At 38.5% G+C, this 20959-nt stretch overlaps 1 protein-coding gene across 4 annotated transcripts in view; it reads left to right on the top strand.

Moving 5' to 3' along the window:
• TTC17 (tetratricopeptide repeat domain 17) overlaps nucleotides 1-20959 on the top strand; it is a 166369-nt gene that overhangs the window by 130173 nt on the left and 15237 nt on the right. The window lies entirely within an intron of this gene.

The following is a 20959-nucleotide window of genomic DNA, read 5'->3' as shown; positions in this document are numbered from 1 at the left end:
GAAATTTTGCCATTTGCAACAACATGGATGGACTTGGAGGGTATTATACTTAGTGTCATAAATCAGAGAAAGACAAATACTGCATGTTTTCACTTATATGTGGAATCTAAAAAAATAAGTGAATGAATATAACAAAACAGAAACAGTTGCATAGATACAAAGAACCAACTAGTGGTTACCAGGGAGGTGAGGGGTGGGCAGAGGGGCAGCACGAGGAAGGGGATTAAGAGGTACAGACTACTAGGTATAAAATAAATAAGATACGACATTTTAATGTACAGCACAAGGAATATAGCCAATATTTTATAATATTGGGTTGGCCAAAAAGTTCCTTCGTTTTTTAAGTACAAATAAAAGACACATTTTTCATTTTCACCAAGAACTTTATTGAACAACATATTCACCCTTTTGTTCCACTACCTTCTGCCATTTTTCAGGCAACTTCATAATTCCATCTTCCCAAAACTGTTTATCTTTTTGAGCGAAGAACTGTTCCAGGTGCCTTTTACAGTCTTCCAGGGAATTGAAATTTTTTCCACTAAGAGAATTTTGTAAAGACCAAAATGAATGGGAGTCCGAATGTGCAATGTCTGGTGAATACAGCGGATGAATCAGAACTTCCCAGCCAAGCTGTAACAGTTTTTGCCTGGTCATCAAGGAAACATACGGTCTTGCGGTATCCTGATGGGAGATGATGCATTTTCTGTTGACTAATTTTGGTCGCTTTTCATCAGGTGCTTCTTTCAGTTGGTCTAATTGGGAGCAGTACTTGTTGGAATTAATCGTATGGTTTTTCGGAAGGAACTCATAATAAAGGACTCCCTTCCAATCCCACCATATACACAACATCACCTTCTTTGGATGAAGACCGGCCTTTGGTGTGGTTGGTGGTGGTATATTTCATTTGCCCCACGATCTCTTCCATTCCACATTATTGTACAGTATCCACTTTTCATCACCCGTCACAATTTGTTTTAAAAACAGAATGTTTTGTTACATTTAAGTAGAGAATTGCATGGTCAAGAAGGTTTTTTGCGCTTAACTTACGTGGAACCCAAACATCAAAGCGATTAAATAACCAAGCTGGTGCAAATGATTTTCAGCACTTGATTTGGATATTTTGAGTTTGTCGGCTATCTCCTGTATGATAACTTTGATTTTTCTCAATTAATGTCTCAATTTGATCGCTATAACTTCAACTGGTCTACACAACAATGGAGCATCGTCCAGCGAAAAATCTCCAGCACAAAACTTCGCAAACCACTTTTGACATGTTCAGCCAGTCACAGCACCTTCTCCATACACTGCACAAATCTTTTTTTGCATTTCAGTTGCATTTTTACCTTTCTGGAAATAATAAAGCATAATTGGGACTTTCCTGGTGGTGCAGTGGTTAAGAATCCACCTGCCAATGCAGGGAACACGGGTTCGAACCCTGGTCTGGGAAGATCCCGCATGCCGTGGTGCAACTAAGCCTGTGTGCCACAACCACTGAGCCTGCGCTCTAGAGCCTACGAGCCACCACTACGGAGCCCGCGTGCCACAACTTACTGAAGCCCATGCACACTAGGGCCCGTGCCCCACAACAAGAGAAGCCACCGCAATGAGAAGCCCACGCATCGCAAGGAAGAGTAGCCCCTGCTTGCCACAACTAGAGAAAAGCCCACACGCAGCAACAAAGACCCAATGCAGCCAAAAATAAATAAGTAAATAAATAAATAAATTTATTTTTTAAAAAGCATAATAGGCCAGAAATGTTGCTTTTTTCTTCCATCTTCAGTATTAAAATGGCTACACAAAAATTCACCAATTTTGATAAGTTTTTTAAAAATGCACGCTGATATGACAGCTGTCACAATACAGTCTAACAAAATTGTTTCGAATGAGGTTAAAGGCAACTAAGTGCTGCTAAAGCCATGTACGGAAAAAACTGAACAAACATTTTGGCCAACTGAATAACTATATTTCTTTTTGTTTGTTTATTTATTTATGGCTGTGTTGGGTCTTCGTTGCTGTGCGGGCTTTCTCTAGTTGCGGCAAGTGAGAGCTGCTCTTCATTGCGGTGCGCAGGCTTCTCACCGTGGTGGCTTCTCGTTACGGAGCACAGGCTCTAGGCTTGCAGGCTTCAGTAGTTGTGGCACGCGAGCTCAGTAGTTGTGGCTCGTGGGTTCTGGACCTCAGCCTCAGTAGTTGTGGCGCACGGGCTTAGTTGCTCTGTGGCATGTGGGATCTTCCTGGACCAGGGCTCAAACCCATGTCCCCTGCATTGGCAGGCGAATTCTTAACCATTGCGCCACCAGGGAAGTCCCCCAGTAACTTTAAATAGAGTGTGATCTGTAAAAACATCTAATCACTATGTTGTATATCTGAAACTAATATAACATTGTAAATCAACTGTACTTCAATTTTTTTTTCTTTTTCTGAGAAATAATGCTTTAATTTTATGTCTTAACTGATTTTTACTACATTGCAGCAAGTTGAACCATGAGGAAACCCATGGAATATGACCATAACAGCTCTATTAAAAGCTGTCAGCTTTTTTCTGTAGTGTTTTTTTTTTCACATCTTTATTGGAGTATAAATGCTTTACAAAGTTGTGTTAGTTTCTACTGTACAACAGAGTGAATCAGCTATACGTATACATATATCCCTGTATCGCCTCCCTCCCACCCTCCCTATCCCATCCCTCTAGCTCATCACAAAGCACCGAACTGATCTCCCTGTGCTCTGCAGCAGCTTCCCACTAGCCATCCATTTTACATTTGGTAGTGTATATATGTCAGTGCTACTCTCTCACTTCATCCCAGCTTCCCCTTCCCCACCATGCCCTCAAGTCCATGCTCTACGTCTGCGTCTTTATTCCTGCCCTGCCACTAGGTTCATCAGTGCCGCTTTTTAAAATCTATATGTATGCGTTAGCATACAGTATTTGTTTTTCTCTTTCTAACTTACTTCACTCTGTATGACAGATTCTAGGTCCATCCACCTCACTACACATAACTCAATTTCGTTCCTTTCTATGGCTGAGTAATATTCCGTTGTATATATGTGCCACATCTTCTTTATCCATTCATCTGTTGATGGACATTTAGGTTGCTTCCATGTCCTGGCTATTGTAAACGGTGCTGCAGTGAACATTGTGGTACACGACTCTTTTTGAATTACGGTTTTCTCAGGGTATATGCCCAGTAGTGGGATTGCTGGGTCGTATGATAGTTCTATTTTTAGTTTTTTAAGGAACCTCCATACTGTTCTCCATAGTGGCTGTATCAATTGACATTCCCACCAACAGTGCAAGAGGGTTCTCTTTTCTCCACACCCTCTCCAGCATTATTGTTTGTAGATTTTTTGATGATGACCACTCTGACTGGTGTGAGATGATGCCTCATTGTAGTTTTGATTTGCATTTCTCTAATGATTAATGATGTTGAGCATCCTTTCATGTGTTTGTTGGCAATCTGTATATCTTCTTTGGAGAAATGTCTATTTAGGTCTTCTACCCATTTTTGGATTGGGTTGTTTGTTTTTCTGATATTGAGCTGCATGAGCTGCTTGTATATTTTGGAGATTAATCCTTTGTCATTTGCTTTGTTTGCAAATATTTTCTCCCATTCTGAGGGTTGTCTTTTCATCTTATTTATGGGTTCCTTTGCTGTGCAAAAGCTTTGAAGTTTCATTAAGTCCCATTTGTTTATTTTTTTTTTTATTTCCCTTACTATAGGAGGTGGGTCAAAAAGGATCTTGATGTAATGTATGTCATAGAGTGTTCTGCCTGTGTTTTCCTCTAAGAGTTTTATGGTGTCTGACCTTACATTTAGATCTTTAATCCATTTACTTCATTTTTGTATATGGTGGTAGGGTGTGTTCTAATTTCATTCTTTTACATGTAGCTCTCCAGTTTTCCCAGCATCACTTATTGAAGAGACTGTCTTTTCTCTGTTGTATATTTTTGCCTCCTTTGTTAAAGATAAGGTGACCATATGTACGTGGGTTTATCTCTGGGCTTTCTATCCTGTTCCATTGATCTATATTTCTATTTTTGTGCCAGTACCATACTGCCTTGATAACTGTAGCTTTGTAGTATAGTCTGAAATCAGGGAGCATGATTCCTCCAGCTCTGTTTTCATTTCCTAAGATTGGCTATTTGGGGTCTTTTCTGTCTCCATACAAATTGTAAAATTTCTTGTTCTAGTTCTGTGAAAAATGCCATTGGTAATTAGATAGGGATTGCATTGAACCTGTAGATGGCTTTGGGTAGTATAGTCATTTACACAATACTGATTCTTCTAATCCAGGAGCATGGTATATCACTCCATCTGTTTATGTTATCTTTGATTTATTTCATCAGTGTTTTATAGTTTTCTGAGTACAGGTCTTTTGCCTCTTTAGGTAGGTTTATTCCTAGGTATTTTATTCTTTTTGTTACGATGGTAAATGGGATTGTTTCCTTAATTTCTCTTTCTGATCTTTCGTTGTTAGTGTATAGGAATGCAAGAGATTTCAGTGCATTAATTTTGTATCCTGCAACCTTACCAAATTCGTTGATTAGTTCCAGTAGTCTTCTGGTGGCATCTTTAGGATTCTCTATGTATAGTATCATGTCATCTGCAAAGAGTGACAGTTTTACTTCTTCTTTCCCAATTTGTATTCCTTTTATTTCTTTTTCTTCTCTGATTGATGTGGCTAGGACTTCCAATACTCTGTTGAGTAATAGTGACGAGAGTGGACATCCTTATCTTGTTCCTGATCTTAGAGGAAATGCATTCAGTTTTTCACCATTGAGAGTGGTGTTTGCTGTGGGTTGGTCATATATGGCTTTTATTATGTTGAGGTAGTTTCCCTTGGTGCCCACTTTCTGGAGAGTTTTTATCATAAATGGGTGTTGAATTTTGTCAAAAGCTTTTTCCTCACCTATTGAGATGATCATATGTTTTTTATTTTTCAGTTTGTTAATATGGCGTGTCACATTGATTGTTTTACGTATATTGAAGAATCCTAGCATCCCTGGGATAAATCCCACTTGATCATGGTGTATGATCCTTTTAATGCATTGTTGGATTCTGTTTGCTAGTATTTTGTTGAGGATTTTTGCATCTATGTTCATTAGTGATATTGGTCTATAATTTTCTTTTTTTGTGATATCTTTGTCCGGTTTAGTGTCAGGGTGATGGTGGCCTTGTAGAACAAGTTTGGGTGTGTTCCTCCCTCTCCAATTTTGGAAGAGTTTAAGAAGGATAGATGTTAACTCTTCTCTAAATGTTTGATAGAATTCACCTGTGAAGCCATCTGGTCCTGGACTTTTATTTTTTGGAAGATTTTTAACATCTTTTTTTTAACATCTTTCTTTGTTTCTATTTCATTTATTTCTGCTCTGATCTTTATGATTTCTTTCCTTCTACTAACTTTGGGTTTTCTTCTTCTTTTTCTAGTTTAAGTGTAAGTTTAGATTGTTTATTTGAGATTTGTCTTGTTTCTTGAGGTAGGATTGTATTGCTATAAACTTCCCTCTTAGAACTGATTTGCTGCATCCCACAGGTTTTGGATCCTGGTATTTCCGTTGTCATTTGTTTCTAGGTATTTTTTTATTTCCTCTTTGATTTCTTCAGTGATCTCTTGGTTATTTAGCAGTGCACTGTTTAGCCTCCATGTGTTTGTGTTTTTTACTGTTTTCTCCTGTAACTGATTTCTAATCTCATAGCATTGTGGTCGGAAGATGCTTGATACGATTTCAGTTTTCTTAAATTTTCCAAGGCTTGATTTGTTTTTTTATATACATTTATTATTTTATTTATATTTATTTTTGGCTGCGTTGGGTCTTCGTTGCTGTGCGTGGGCTTTCTCTCGTTGCAGTGAGCGGGGGCTACTCTTTGTTGCGGTGCGCGGGCTTCTCACTGCAGTGGCTTCTGTTGTTTCAGAGCATGGGTCTCTAGGCACGTGGGCTTCAGGAATTGTGGCATGCAGGCTCAGTAGTTGTGACTCTCAGGCTCAAGAGCACAGGCTCAGTAGTTGTGGTGCACGGGCTTAGTTGCTCTGCAGCATGTGGGATCTTCCTGGACCAGGGCTGGAACCCGTGTCCCCTGCATTGGCAGGCAGATTCTTAACCACTGTGCCACCAGGGAAGTCCTCCAAGGCTTGATTTGTGACCCAAGATGTGATCTATTCTGGAGAATGTTCCATGTGCACTTGAGAAGAAAGTGTAGGATCACTTCCTCTCCCCCAGCCACCCCTCAGGGGCGCCAGTCCTGTCCCGCCTCCAGTTCTTCTGCTTTGGCTGGAATCCTAAAAATATCAATTAAGTTGATTTGGTCTATTGTGTCATTTAAAGCTTATGTTTCCTTATTTATTTTCTCTCTGGATTATCTATTGGTGTAAGTGGGCTGTTAAAGTCCCCCACTATTATTGTGTTACTGTTGATTTCTCCTTTCATAGCTGTTAGCATTTGTCTTATGTATTGAGGTGCTCCTATGTTGGGTGCATAAATATTTATGATAGTTAATGTTTTCTTCTTGGATTGATCCCTTGATCATTATGTAGTGTCCTTCCTTTTCTTTTGTAACTGTCTTTATTTTAAAGTCCATTTTATCTAGTATGAGAATTGCTACTCCAGCTTTCTTGTGATTGCCATTTGCGCGGAATATTTATTTCCATCCCCTCACTTTCAGTCTGTATATGTCCCTAGTTCTGAAGTGGGTTTCTTATAGACAGCATATATATGGGTCTTGTTTTTGTATCCATTCAGCCAGTCTTTGTCTTTTGGTTGGAGCATTTAATCTATTTACCTTCAAGGTGATTATTGATATGTATGTTCCTATTATCATTTTCTTAATTGATTTTGTTTCTATGGGTCTTTTTCTTCTCTTGTGTTTTCCACTTAGAGAAGTTCCTTTTGCATTTGTTGTAAAGCTGGTTTGGTGTTGTTGAATTCTTGTAGATTTTGCTTGTCTGTAAAGCTTTTGATTTCTCCATCGAATCTGAATGATATCCTTGTAGCGTAGAGTAATCTTGATTGTAGCTTTTTCCCTTTCATCATTTTAAATTTGTCCTGCCACTCAACAACAAGGTAAAACAGAACCCCAAGAGGAAAACAGAAAAGCCTTGTCTGTGGTGGCGAGAGTTTAGGTGGAGGTGGAACTTACGCAGGGGCCAGGTTTAGGGTGGGGCGAGACCTATGCAGGGGGGTGGGGGTGCAGGTGATGTTTGAGCATGGGACAAGGCCTGGTCCAGGACCCGCACCTGGTTCAGGACCCTCGCAGGCAGAAAAGGCCTTGGGGGCAGGCCCTAAGTGTGTGTGGTGGGGGGAGTCGACATTCAAGTGTGGGGCGGAGCCTCTGCTTAGGACCTGCCCAGAAGCAGAGGCAGCACGTCCAAAGGGGTGCCTCTGGAGTATGGAGTTCCAGAGTTTGGAGGTAAGTCCCTGGGTGAGGGTGTATGGGTGGGGTTTTCGCCCAGGACGGTTGGAGGTGGTCTCCCACTATAGAGGTAGGGCCCTGGGTGTAGGGGTGGGGCTTGGGCTCTGCGTGGCAGGAGGGAGACTCCAAGGGCAGAGGATTAGGCCCCAGAGCCCAATAGGCTCTCTGGTGCTTAAGTGGACAGGGAAAGTGCTGGCTGCGTTCCTCTCCATTCCTCTGTGCCCCGCCCCCCGCCGTCTCCCCCAGGGTCTCCCCCATCCCCACTGGACCCCTAACCGTGGGTGGGTCCCGCTGGGTGTAGGAAGTCCTCCCCTACCCCAGCCGCCCCTCAGGGAGGCCGGTCCCATAGATCCAGCCTTTACTTTTGCTCCCCCTTCCCTCCCTCCCACTCCCTCAGGACCCGCATGGCTGGAGGGGGCCTCGATGGGCAGAGGATCAGGCCCGAATCTCAGCAGGCTCCCCGGCGCCCACGTGGGCAGGGGAAACCTGGCCACTCTCCCTTCTGGTTCTCTGTCCTCCCAGTTGTCTCCCAGTTTCCCCCTTCGGGTGTAGGATCACTTCCCCTCCCCCAGCCACCCCTCAGGGGCGCCAGTCTTGTCCCGCCTCCAGTTCTTCTCCCCCCTCCCTCCCCCACACCCCACTTTCTACCCGGTCGCTGGGGGTTCCTCCCGTCCCTTTAGGTGTCCATGGTCCCCCACCAGTGCCTGGTAGGTGCCCTAGTTGTGCGGAGACACAAATTCCTCATCCTCCTAGTCTGCCGTCTTGACTCTGCCTCCTTTCCAGGCTTTAGGCTTGATTTATTTATTTAATTCGAGTGTCCTTCCTTGACTCTGTTCCCATATGGAATGGATCTTGATCTCATATATCCTTGCCAAAACCTTTGTGCAGTTTACCACAGAGTAAAGGGTTGAAGGGTTGACCTCTATACTACAATTTTTATAAATGACCTTCTAGATCCTTCTAGGAAAGACGAAGATGGTAATAAACATGTATCCTTCCTTTCTAAATGAACAGTACTTTAGGATAAATAATTGATGAGAAAAGTCTCTTTATAGGAGTATTCCAACTAATAAACTAGGAATGATCATTGCAGCCCCTAATTAAGTTATGGCAGTGATTACCACTGGCTGCTACCATCACAAATAGAGAGACAGTATGTGTGTACTCTGGGAAGCTCTCACTACCACCTATGAAATAGTTTTGCCCCCACTCCTCCCCAAAAAAGTCAATCCTGAATCCAGTCAAGCGCCTAACTACCAACTTGCGGGAAATACAGGGGACAGAGGAACATGTCAGATGGTTCCATGAGGAGGCAGTAAGCAGAGTCCAGTCAGTGTGAAACTACAGGATAAATACCCTGTGTTTCTAGTACAGAAATAAATTTTAAAAATTAGGTGGTGGACTCTAGAGATCAAAAGAGACTTAAGGAATACATTAGCCATTTGCAATGTATGAACTGTAGTTAGATTATGATTAAAACTGTAAAAGCAAAGCAAAGTTTTATAAGACAGTTGGGGGAAATAGGCACACCAGACGAATACTTGATGGTATTAAAGAATAATTTTCAATATTTTAGGCCAAAGTTTTTCAAGTTTATCTTTTAAACATGAGGTTGTATCTTTTAGAGGTAACACTGAAAAACTTACTTGTGAAATTACAGAGAGTCTGGGATTTGCTTCAGATCAGCATGGATGAGGGTTTAGATGAAATAAGATTGGCCATGAGTTGTTGATAAATGTTGAATCTAGGTGATGAGCACATGGAGTTCATTATACTGTTCCCTTTATTTGTATATGTATTTGAAATTTTTCATTATGAAATACCTTAGAGATGTAATCACAAAAGTGAGCAAAGAAATGACATAGAAAAAGAGTAGGTAAATTTTTTTAATTGATATGTCTTAAACTAAAAATATATTTCTTTAAGTAATTAAGTCAGATACCCCGTGGATGAGTTAGATAGATTCAGACACAGTTAAATAATTAGTGAATTGCAAGCTTTGTGTAAAAAATTACCTGGAGTATTATAGAGACAAGGAGGTAAAGGAATCAACAGATTCAGGAAGTACCATGTATCCCAAGCTGGGTAAATAAAAAGAAATCCACGCCAAGATACATTATAACAAAGACAAAGATATCTTAAAAGCATCTGTTTCAGTCAGGGTACTGTCAGGAAAACAGAAACAACACTAGGTATTTCAGAAGAGCACACTGAATTTAGAGAATCGATTACAGGCATACCTAGTTTTATTGTGCTTCGCTTTATTGCGCTTGGCAGATGCTGCATTTTTTGCAAATTGAAGGTTTGCAGCAACCCTGTCTTGAGCACGTCTGTTGGCGCCATTTTTCCAGTAGTATTTGCTCACTTCGTCTCTTTGTGTCACATTTTGGTAATTCTCACAATATTTCGAACTTTTTCATTATTATCATTTGTGTTACGGTGATTCTGTCGCCAGTGATCTTTGACGTTACTGCTGCCACTCACTGAAGACTCAGGTGATTGTTAGCATTTTTTAGCAAGAAAGTATTTTTAATAAAGATATGTACATTGTTTTTTAGACATAATGCTATTATTGCACACTTGACAGACTACAGTATAGTGTAAACATAACTTTTATATGCACTGGGAAACCAAAAAGTTGGTGTGACTCACTTTATTGCAATATTCCCTTTATTGTGGTAGTGTGTAACTGAACCCGCAGTATCTCTGAGGCATGACAGTACCTTGTGGTGGAGGGCTGAAAAAGAAAAAAGGAAACAGGTAAACCAGAGATATTAATTGTAGGGAATGAGAAGGTAAGCATTTGAGATTTTCAAAATCTAGAGTCCACAGGAGAGAGCTCTGAGCGAGCTAGACTTCCTGCTTCTGAGGAGGGAGCATGGGCTGGCTGCTGGGTTTGGGAGTGCTGGAAGAAGCTGGAGACCAGAGTGCTGCCCACAAAGTGCTGTTGCCACAATGACAGTGACAGGAGCAGCATGCAAACGGGCAGAAAAAGTCCCTTTCCCTCTTACCTTCCAATCCCCTAGCACATATGTTTGCAGAACCTGACAAGGAGCCAGCTAGCAAAGGGGAAATGTGGTTTGCAGAGTTCCAGCCACAGTATCACAAAGCAGATTATAGAATTTTGGATTTGCATCTGAGAGAAAATAGCTTAAGAAATATGACAGCAGCCTTTCATTCGTTTATTCATTCATTCAACAAATATGTAGCAAAGTATTGTGCCAAATACTTTTCAGGTGCTTGGCATCAATCAGTGAAGAAAACTTTAGACCCAGATCTCTGCCCTCATGGGGACAGAAAGGACAGATCACCTATAGAGAAGAGATGACTCAAATGACAGCCTGTTTTTCATAGCAGCTATCTAAGCCAGATGACAGTTTTGGAAGTATACTGGGCCCGCTAGAATTCTGCACCCTACAAGGAGGGAAGAATAAAGGCACTTAAAGATAAAGAACTGGAAAAAGTTTACCAAGAGCCCCATCCTAAAGGAACTTTTCTATATGATAGCTAGAGAAGGATTGTCTGAGACAAAGGAAGATTCACTAAGCAAATAAAATTATACAGGTATACAAACCCAAACAAACACTGTCTGTAGAAAACAATTTGTGGGTTTTTAAAATTTATTTATTGTTAATGTTTTATTTTTTTAACATCTTTATTGGAGTATAATTGCTTTACAATGGTGTGTTAGTTTCTGCTTTATAACAAAGTGTATCAGCTATACATATACATATATTCCCATATCTCCCCCATCTTGTGTCTCCCTCCCACCCTCCCTATCCCACCCCGCTAGGTGGTCACAAAGCACCGAGCTGATCTCCCTGTGCTATGTGGCTGCCTCCCACTAGCTGTCTGTTTTACATTTGGTAGTGTGTATATGTCCATGCCACTTTCTCACTTTGTCCCAGCTTACCCTTCGCCCTCCCCGTGTCCTCCAGTCCATTCTGTACGTCTGTGGCTTTATTCCTGTCCTGTCCCTAGGTTCTTCAGAACCTTTTTTTTTTAGATTCCATATATATGTGTTAGCATATGGTATTTGTTTTTCTCTTTCTGACTTACTTCACTCTGTATGACAGACTCTAGGTCCATCCACCTCACTACAAGTAACTCAATTTCGTTTCCTTTTATGCCTGAGTTATATTCCATTGTATATATGTGCCACATCTTCTTTATCCATTCATCTGTCGATGGACACTTAGGTTGCTTCCATGTCCTGGCTATTGTAAACGGTGCTGCAGTGAACATTGTGGTACACGACTCTTTTTGAATTACGGTTTTCTCAGGGTATATGCCCAGTAGTGGGATTGCTGGGTCATATGGTAGCTCTACTTTTAGTTCTTAAGGAACCGCCATACTGTTCTCCATAGTGGCTGTATCAATTTACATTCCAACCAACAGTGCAAGAGGGTTCTCTTTTCTCCACACCCTCTTCAGCATTATTGTTTGTAGGTTTTTTGATGATGGCCATTCTGACTGGTGTGAGATGATACCTCATTGTAGTTTTGATTTGCATTTCTCTAATGATTAGTGATGTTGAGCATCTTTTCATGTGCCTCTTGGCCATCTGTATATCTTCTTTGGAGAAATGTCTATTTAGGTCTTCTGCCCATTTTTGGATTGGGTTGTTTTTCTGTTTGATATTGAGCTGCATGAGCTGCTTGTAAAATTTTGGAGATTAATCCTTTGTTACTTCATTTGCTAATATTTTCTCCCATTCTGAGGGTTGTCTTTTTGTCTTATGGTTTCCTTTTCTGTGCAAAAGCTTTTAAGCTTCATTAGGTCCCATTTGTTTATTTCTGTTTTTATCTCCATTTCTCTAGGAGGTGGGTCAAAAAAGGTCTTGCTGTGATGTATGTCACAGAGTGTTCTGCCTGTGTTTTCCTCTAGTGTCTGGCCTTACATTTAGGTCTTCAATCCATTTTGAGTTTATTTTTGTGTGTGGTGTTAGGAAGTGTTTTAATTTCATTTCTTTACATGTAGCTGTCCGGTTTTCCCAGCACCACTTATTGAAGAGGCTGTCTTTTCTCCATTGTATATTCTTGCCTCCTTTATCTAATATAAGGTGACCATACGTGCGTGAGATTATCTCTGGGCTTTCTGTACTGTTCCATTTATCTATAATTCTGTTCTTGTGCCAGCACCATACTGTCTTGATTACTGTAGCTTTGTAGTATAGTCTGAAGTCCGGGAGCCTGATTCCTCCAGCTCTGTTTTTCTTTCTCAAGATTGCTTTGGTTATTCGGGGTCTTTTGTGTTTCCTTACAATTGGTGAAATTTTTTGTTTTAGTTCTGGGAAAAATGCCATTGAAAGTTTGATAGGATTGCACTGAATCTGTAGATTGCTTTGGGTAGTATAGTCATTTTCACAATATTGATTCTTCCAATCCAAGAACATGGTATATCTCTCCATCTGTCTGTATCATCTTTCATTTCTTTCATCAGTGTCTTACAGTTTTCTGCATACAGGTCTTTTGTCTCCTTAGGTAGGTTTATTCCTAGGTATTTTATTCTTCTTGTTGCAGTGGTAAATGGGAGTGTTTCCTTAATTTCTCTTTCAGATTTTTCATCATTAGAGTATAGGAATGCAACAGATTTCTGTGCATTAATTTTCTCTCCTGCTACTTTACCAAATTCATTGATTAGCTCTAGTAGTTTTCTGGTAGCATCTTTAGGATTCTCTATGTATAGTATCATGTCATCTGCAAACAGTGACACTTTTACTTCTTTTCCAATTTGGATTCCTTTTATTTCTTTTTCTTCTCTCATTGCTGTGGTTAAAACTTCCAAAACTGTGTTGAATAATAGTGGTGAGAGTGGACAACCTTTTGTTTTTCCTGATCTTAGAGGAAATGGTTTCCGTTTTTCACCATTGAGAACCTTGTTGGCTGTGGGTTTGTCATATATGGCCTTTATTATGTTGAGGTAAGTTCCCTCTATGCCTACTTTCTGGAGAGTTTTTATCATAAATGGGTGTTGAATTTTGTCAAAAGCTTTTTCTGCATCTATTGAGATGATCATATGGTTTTTATATTTCAATTTGTTAATATGGTGTATCACATTGATTGATTTGCGTACACTGAAGAATCCTTGCATTTCTGGGGTAAACCCCACTTGATCATGGTGTATGATCCTTTTAATGTGCTGCTGGATTCTGTTTGCTAGTATTTTGTTGAGGATTTTTGCATCTGTGTTCATCAGTGATATTGGCCTGTAGTTTTCTTTCTTTGTGATATCTTTGTCTGCTTTTGGTATCAGGGTGATGGTGGCCTCGTAGAATGAGTTTGGGAGTGTTCCTCCCTCTGCTATATTTTGGAAGAGTTTGAGAAGGATAGTTGTTAGCTCTTCTCTAAGTGTTTAATGGCATTCGCCTGTGAAGCCATCTGGTCCTGGGCTTTTGTTTGTTGGAAGAGTTTTAATCACAGTCTTAATTTCAGTGCTTGTGATTGGTCTGTTTATGTTTTCTATCTTTTTCTGGTTCAGTCTCAGGAGTGGCTAAACCGAAATACTGGAGAAATGTACATTTGAGAGTGGGATGATCATAGTTAAGGTATTCAAATGCCCTTTTAGTGTTCAGGAGGAGTGAGTTAATATATTACTTGGACTTTGTTAACTTAAATATTAAGTAGAGATTTAAGGGTAACCTTTAAAAAAATGTGCAACTCCCAAACCTCTGAGGGTATAATAATGAAGTAAGAACAGGAGGACCAAAAAAAAAGAAAACAATCCAAAAAAGAAATCAATCCAAGAAATGGCACCAAAAAAAAAAAGGAGGAAAAAATGTATTCAAGAATCAGGATAAAAAGAAACCAAGAAATAAAACAGTCTTTAAACAAATCTGTAATATAACAGTCACAATAATGTCAAATTGGAAACTTTTTAAAGGAGCTACATGTTTTTAAGTCATACCTAAAGCATAGTAGAAATGTTAATGGGAAAATACTAATCAAAAAGGACTATACTATCAAAAGGAAGTAGCTATAGTTACATTAATTACCTGGAAATATATATTTCAAAGCAGAAAAAATTATTAGGGTCAGAGAGAATGAGCACATAATGATAAAGCTTTAATTCACCAGAAAAACAATATATACTGCTTCTAACCTTATACAGATGCAATAAAAATAACCTCAAAATATATAAAGCAGAAAATGATTGATTTAATGAGAAATTGACAAACCAACACACACACCTTTCTCTACCGCTGATAAGCCATTCAGTCTGTCTGAATTTATATCCATAAGTATATTAGTCTGTGATTTTCTTGTAATATTTTGTCTAGTTTTGGTATCAGGATAATAATGACTGTGTGTAATGTGTTGGGAAGTGTTCCCTACCCTTATTTTTCTGGAAAAGATTGTAGAGGATTGGTATTATATCTTCCTTAAATGTTTGATAGAAAATTCACCTTTGAGGCCATCTGAACAGGGAGTTTTCTTTGTGAGAGATTTTTAACTATAAACTCAATTTCTTTAATGAGAGTATTCAAATTGTCTTTCTTTTTTTTTTTTTTTTTTTTTTTTTTTGCGGTACACGGGCCTCTCACTGTTGTGGCCTCTCCTGTTGCGGAGCACAGGCTCCGGACGCGCAGGCTCAGCGGCCATGGCTCACGGGCCCAGCCGCTCCGTGGCATGTGGGATCTTCCCGGACCGGGGCACAAACCCGTGTCCCCTGCATCGGCAGGCGAACTCTCAACCACTGCACCACCAGGGAAGCCCTTTCTTCTTGAGTGAGCTTTGTTACTTGTGTCTTTAATTTGTCTAGTTTACCTAAGTCATTGAATTTATTGCCATAAAGTTTTTCATAATAGTTCCTTATCATTCCATTAATATCTGTAGGATTTGTAGTAATGTACCTTCTCAATTCTTATCTTGGGACTTTGTATCTTTTCTCTTTTTTTCCCCCTAGTCACATTGACTAATAAAAGTTTATCAGTTTTTATTGAGCTTCCCAAAGAATGAGTTTTTGGATCCATGGATTTTTCTCTATTGTTTTTCTGTTTTCTCTTTCATTGGTATCTGCTCTTATCTTTGTTACCTCCTGCATTCTGCTTGCTTAGGATTTAATTTGATAAGTTTTTTGTTTGTTTTGTTTTTAGTTTCTCAGTATGGAAGTTTAGGTTACTAATTTGATCCCTTGCTTTTCTAATGTAGGGGTTTAGTGCTAAAAGTTCCCTCTAAATTCTGTGTCAGCTGCATATCACATGTTTTATTTGTCATATTTTCATTTTCATTCAGTTTAAAATGATTTATAATTTTCCTTCTAATCTCTTTGACCCATAAATTATTTAGAAGTGTGTTATGTGGTTTCAAACTATTGGGTATTTTCCAGATGTCTTGCTTTAATTGATTTCTAATTTAATTACACTGTGGTAAATCTGTATACTTTGTATGATTTGAATTATTTTAAACTTATTCAGACTTGTTTTATGCCCCAGAATATGATCTGTTTTGATAAATGTTCCATAAGCACCAGAAAAGAATGCATCTTCTGCTGTTGTTAGACTGTTCTAGAAATGTCATTTAAGTCAAGTTGGTTGATAATACTCTCTCTATATTCTTTATATTTACCGATTTTTTTTGTCTACTTCTATCAATTATTGAGAGGTGTGTTGAAATCTACAGCTGTAATTTTGAATTTTTTATATCTTATTATATATATATAAAAGATGCACCTTGACCAGTTGGGTTTATCCCAGAAATACAAATGTAAACAGTCTAACTTTAGGAAAATCTTAAATTTCATCAGCCAAATTAAAGGAGAAAAATTATGAAATCATTTTAGTAGATTGCATCTGATAAAATTCAGTACATTCATGATATAAACCTAATGCAAATTGAGAATAGAAAAGTATTTCCTTAATCTGATGAGAAGAATCAACAAAACATCTTCATCAAAGATAATTGTTAATGGGGGAAATATTTAAAATAATTCTTTGAAATCAGGAAAAAGAATGCCCACCACTACCACTTCTTTTCAGCATTGTACTAAAAGTCCTAACAAGTATAGTAAATCAAGAAAAAGAAAGTAATGGCATAAGTATTAGGAAGAAAAAAGATGTTATTCAGAAATGATGTGCTTATCTACATAGCAAACCTAAAAGAATCTACAGACAAATATTTAGAAATAACAATGTTTCTATCGAGGTGGCTGCCTGTAAAGTCAATAAATAAAAATAAGTTGCATTTCTATACAGCAGCAATAAATATTAGAAAACATAATTTTTAACATGTATTTACTTTGTTACAAAAATATAAAGTTCCCAGTACTAAATCTAACAAAAAAGTCGTGAGACTTAGGTGCAGAAAGTGATAAAACTTTATTGAAAGACATTTTAAAAGACCTAAATAAACAAAGATATGTAATGTTCATGGATAAGAAGACACACACCATAAACATGTCAGTTTTCCCCAATTAGATTTATAGAGTCAATCCTACTGTAATCAAAATAACAACAGGGTTTTTTTTATGGCACTTAAAAAGCAGATCTTTACATTAATATGGAAGGGTAAAGAACAGACATAACACTCTTGAAAAGAAGATAGGTTGTGAGAATTGCCTTACTTTTATGAAAAATTACAAGACATTATGCCATTTGCTCAAGGAATAAGCAAAAGTAATGAGGGGGACTAAATAGGAAGCCCAGAAAGTCTCTAGTGTACCCAGAGCTGTGGAAGATCAATGGGGAGACGGGACTATTCAGAAAGCTTGCTGGGGCAATTAGTTAATTTCAATCCTCACCTCACATCATACACAAAAAATGAACTCCATGTGAATTAAGGACTCAAGTATCAAAAACAAAACTTTAAAAATTAAAATAAACTGTGGGTGATGATCTCTCTGGCCTTGAAGTACAAAAAGATTTCGTAAAGAAGATATACAAGCATAAGCTAGAGAAGAGAACGTTATTAAGTTCAAGTATATTAAAGGTTAAAAGTTTTTAATTAAAGACATTTTTTAAATTAAAGTAGCCAGAGTGAGAGAAAATCCATTTAACACATTTAACCTACAAGGATTAATATGCAGAGCATGTAAATAAAGTGATGAGAAAGATAGATAATAAAATAGAAAAATGTATAAACGATATTAACAGACATTTCACAGAAAAAAGATATGTATGACCAATAAACACAAGAAACAATTCTCAATCTCACTAATAATCAGGAAATGCAAATAAAGGCCACAGTAAGATGCTGTTTTATCCCTACTAATAATACCAAGAGTTAGAAAGGATATAGAGCAAGAGGCACTTTTAAACATTTCTGATAGCACTGAAACTTGTCATAACACCTTTAGGAAGCAATTTGGCTTTCTCTTGTTATGTTGGACATTTGCGCATCCTCTGACCCAGCAGTGCCACCCCTAGGTATCTAGACTAGAGAACCTCTTTGTACATCTATTGGCAACGGGAAGCTAACTTAAAAACAGGAAATAACTCAAACCCTCCCATTTACAGAAAACGTATAAATACGTTATAGTATATTCACTTAATGGACATTTAACTGTGCAGCAAGGAAATTTAATGAACTGAAACTACATGCAGCAACATGGATGGATCTTAGAGGGCCGAATAAGAGCACCAAGCCCCAGAAGGGTGATTACACCATGTTTCCAAGGCACAGGAAGACGCAAACAAGTATTGTGTTGTTGGAGCAAATATGTGTGCGTAAGTGATAGAACGGTGTTTAAAAAGAGCAATGGAGGGCTTCCCTGGTGGCGCAGTGGTTGAGAGTCCGCCTGCCGATGCAGGGGACGCGGGTTCGTGCCCCTGTCCGGGAAGATCCCACATGCCGCGGAGCGGCTGCGCCCGTGAGCCGTGGCCGCTGGGCCTGCGCATCTGGAGCCTGTGCTCCGCAACGGGAGAGGCCACAGCAGTGAGAGGCCCGCGTACCGCACAAAAAAAAAAAAAAAAAAAAAAAAGAGCAATGGAATAATAAACACAACACTTGGGATAGCGTGTGCCTCTGGAGAAAAGACAAGAGGATGGCATAGTGTTAAGAACATACAGGAGAAGCAGGTTCATTCTTTAGTAGGGTAGCGGTTTCTGGAATATTCATTATTTTATGCTTTACAGCATACATGTATATTTTATATAATTACATATTTGTTGTATGTGTATATATATAAATATGTTCTTCAGTATGTGTCAGATATTGGCATTAAAGAAAGGTAATTTTATTTTCTTAAAAAAAGGATCCTTTTGGGAAGCCAGTCAGAAGAATCAAGTCATAAAGAAGGAGGAACACATCAGGCTAGCTTCAGATTTCTGTGCAGCCCCCATTCAAACCAAGAGGCAATGGAGCAATACCAGCAAATTGTTCAAGGAAAGAAAGAATGAGCCATGGTTTTATATCCAGCCAGCTGTGCTTCAGGCATAAAGGCTAGAGACAGAAAGTTTTGAACTTATATGATTGTATTTGTTTGCTAGGGGTGCCATAACAAAATACTATAGACGGCGTGGCTTAAACAATAGAAATTTATTTTCTCACAGTTCTGGAGGCTACAAGTCGGGGATCCAGGTGCCGGCAGGGTTGTTTTCCTCTGAGGCCTCGCTCCTAGGTTTGCAGTTGGCCACCCTGTTGGCACCTGTCGCCTTCATCCCTCTGCACACACGACCCTGATGTATCTCTTCCTCTTCTATAAATCCTTCACATAAATCCAGTTATATTAGATTAGGGCCCCACAATAATGGCCTCATTTTAACTTAATCAGCCCTTTAAATACTTTATTTCTAAATAGTTACATTCTGAGGAACTAGAGATTTGAGACTTCAACATATGAATTTGGGGGGACATAGTTCAGCCCATAACAACAATCTCAGAGAATAATTTTCCCATCAGCCCGTCTTAAGAAAACTACTAGAAGATAAACTTCAGCCAACCAGGAGATGACTAGGGAAGCCGCACAAAAGTAATGTCAGTGATCAAGGACTGTATTTAACTGTAGAACCAATACAAAAACAAAGGCAGGAAATTGGGTGATAGAACAGAATATAAATGCTATGTGCCCTGACAATGAAAAATGATAAAATCACCAAAAAAATAGATTGGAAGACAGAAAGAAGATAGGAAGCAGGGTAAGTTTTCTGATTGCCTCATCTGTAATGGCTGGGAGTTAGAGACCACCCATCAGAATGAAATAGACAGGAAAATGCAAAATTGAACCTAAATTAACCCAATATTCGACCTAAATTAAGTACTAAAGTTTTGTATATGATAAAGGTAGCATCACAGTGGGGGAGAGAGGAATTACTCATTAACTATTATTGAGACAACTTAGTAGCCATCTGGAAAAAAAAATTAAATTGGGGCCATATCTTTTACTTTACAGCAAGTTAAATTTTAAGTGGATCAAAGGTTAAAATGTGAAAAATGAAACTACAAATGTTCTGGGGAAAAAAACATGGTAAAAATTCTTAATAACCTTGGAGTAAACAAGACCTTCCTAACTGAAAATCCAGAAGCCATCAGAAATAGATTAATGAACTGAACTATGCAGAAATTAAAACCTTTATATCACACAAAGCACCATAAGTCCAGAGGCAGACTTGAGAAGCCTGGGGGAATGTATCTGTAATTCATATACAGGCAAGGGACTAATCTCCCTTATACCTAAAGAGCTTTCTCATATAGATAAGCTAAAGACCTCACAGAAAAATTAACAATATAAGAACAGGCCGTTCACAGAAAAGAAATACAAAAGGCTGTCAAACATGAAAGGATGGTCAGCTCCATTCATAAGAAGGGAAATGTAGATTTAAACCGCATTTTCACCTATCAAAGATCCCAGAGTTTATTTAATAAGACTCCTTGGTGAGGCAATAAAGAAACAGGGACATGTGTATATTTCTGGTGGGATATTAAATTGCTACAGTCCTATGGAAGGCAGTGTGGTAATTTCTATCAAACTAACCTGTGTGTCCCCTTGATATAGCATGTCCACACTGGAAATGTATCCTACAGATGCGCTGCACAGACACAAAATTACACCTATACAAAGTCATGTTTGCAGCATTGTTTTTAATAGTGAAGAATTGGAGGAGAGAGGAATATTCATTAATAAGGACCTAGTTAAATAAATAATGGTGCTTCCAAACAATGAAATACTATGCAGCTGATAACAAAGGAATGAAGAGGCTTTCTACACACTGATGCAGAAAGATCTCTGAGGTGTACTGTTTAGTGAAAAAAGCAAAGTGCGGATGAACGTTAGCTCTTATATAAGTAATAGGCTTCTAAAGCAGGAGAGATAAGCCTGTATTCGCATTTGCTTAGATACAGCATAAAGAAATCCTAGAAGGTTACATAAGAAACCAAAAATAGTGTTTACTTGTATATAATAGTGACAAGGATGGCAGGGAGGTTTTTCATTGTATAACTTATATAACAATATAAGAACAGGCCGTTCTTATGATATGTAACTTATATAATATATATATATATAATATATATATATAATATATAATATATATATATATAATATATATATTAACTTATATAATATAACTTATATATTATATATATATAACTTATATAATTTCTGGTTTTTGAAAC

The sequence above is a fragment of the Delphinapterus leucas genome, chromosome 7 (assembly GCF_059928025.1).
Source record: "Delphinapterus leucas isolate spDelLeu-1000000601 "Yukka" chromosome 7, BTC_Dleu_Yukka2, whole genome shotgun sequence".
NCBI classification, from domain to species: domain Eukaryota; kingdom Metazoa; phylum Chordata; class Mammalia; order Artiodactyla; family Monodontidae; genus Delphinapterus; species Delphinapterus leucas.
This window is presented reverse-complemented; position numbering and strand designations above follow the sequence as displayed.